Below are 1,933 nucleotides of genomic sequence, written 5' to 3' on the forward strand. Positions count from 1 at the left end.
CTGCCTGAGACCCTGGAGAGCCATGAAGTGGGGCTGTGATTCAGTGGGAGAGTGTCTGCTTGGCAGGCAGAAGGTCCCAGGTTCGATCCCCGGCATCTCCAGTTAAAAGGACCAGGCAGGAGGTGATGGGAAAGACCTCTGCCTGAGACCCTGGAGAGCCATGAAGTGGGGCTGTGGTTCAGTGGGAGAGTGTCTGCTTGGCAGGCAGAAGGTCCCAGGTTCGATCCCCGGCATCTCCAGTTAAAAGGACCAGGCAGGAGGTGATGGGAAAAACCTTTGCCTGGGACCCTGGAGAGCCATGAAGTGGGGCTGTACCTCAGTGGTAGACCCTCTGCTTGGCATGCAGAAGTTCCCAGGTTCAGTCCCCGATATGGCAGCCCCTCACACTTCCCTCCCTCAGAGATAGATTTCCCCTCCAAAATTTCGTTCCCTGTTGTGACTGAGCCGCCCCAAAGTCAGGTGGTTTACTTCTTTGTCTTCAGAAGACTGTCTGTCCCGCCCAGTCACAGAGATACAATCTGATTTTTGGCCCAGCCCTGGAACCTGAGGGAAGAATAAGGAGCCCTCTTGGGTCGAACCCCTCCGAATGCCACCTGAGACAATGTAAAAGTCAAACAGGACAAAAGCCTTTATTACTGTAAAATAACCATTGGTCTCACTGAAGAAGTCGATGAGTGAACCTATACCCGGGATCCTCATGTGACCACTTGATGACTGATGACTGTCTCACAATGCTTTGATGAATAAGAGCCAACATGACGAACCTTCCTGATGCTTTAAAAGTGCACCGTCTTCTAAATGACTCTGTTCCGGAAATATCAATGAACGTAGCAAGCCTCAAAGCGACACGCCTCCCAGGCAAAAACTGCATGTTTCGAGAGAGTCTTCTTCAGGCAAAGTTATTTTTCCTGGAATCAAAGCTCACGATGCTACAATGCACGTCAACAGTTCTACAGAAGGCGCCTCCGGTTTTCCATGGAGAACTTTGCCTGAAGAAGACTCTCTCCAAACATGCAATTTTTTGCCTGGGAGGCGTGTCACTTTGAGGCCTGCTGTATCTCTTTTTGGACAGCATAACAGCCTGCTGCATCTTTCATCACTGACGACTGCTGCATCTCTCATCAGCATCTCATCAGATGCAAGATGGTCTACAGCTCTGAAACCTGTCTCTGTAGCTGTGGACTTTTCTACTAGATATAGAAAGGTTTTTGTAGTACAATGAATAAGATACACTAGGGTCTCTATTGTATTGAAGTATATTATTTACATCAATATATGAAGATATAAAGGAGCTGCGGTGGCTCAAGTGGTTAAGACGCTGAACTGCAGGCTGTGGAAGGTCGGTAGTTCAGCAGTTCGAGACCCGAGTGTGCCACATGATGGAGTGAGCTCCCGTCTCTAGTTCCAACTCCTGCCAACCTAGCAGTTCGAAAGCAAGAAATTGCAAGTAGATAAATAGGGACCGCTTCGGTGGGAAGGGAACAGCATTCTGTGCGCCTTTGTGTTTAGTCATGCCGGGCACATGATCACGGAAACGTCTTCGGACAGCGCTGGCTCTTTGGCTTGGAAACGGAGATGAGCACCGCAACCCTAGAGTCGGATTCAACTGGCTTTCGAGCAAGGGAACCTTTAGCTTTACGAAGATATAGTAGTATAATAGCATTGTGTGTTTTGTTCTAACACGGTGTTTTTCTACGTTTGCTCAACCTTGCCGTATTTCCTGTGTGCTTGTTGAACTTCCAGGTGGGGCCTGGAGATCTCCCAGAATTCCAACTGATCTCCGGACGACAGAGATCCGTCCCCCTGGAGAAAATGGCGGAGGGTGGACCGAGGGCCACCTCCAAATCTCCAGAGATTCCCCAGCAACATGGCCGGCAGCAAGCTGGAACAGAGTTATCTCCGGGAGGCATCTTCACAGCCCAAGAGCACATCT

Source organism: Gekko japonicus, unplaced genomic scaffold (genome assembly GCF_001447785.1).
Source record: "Gekko japonicus isolate JY-2015 unplaced genomic scaffold, Gekko_japonicus_V1.1 scaffold2945, whole genome shotgun sequence".
Taxonomy (NCBI): domain Eukaryota; kingdom Metazoa; phylum Chordata; class Lepidosauria; order Squamata; family Gekkonidae; genus Gekko; species Gekko japonicus.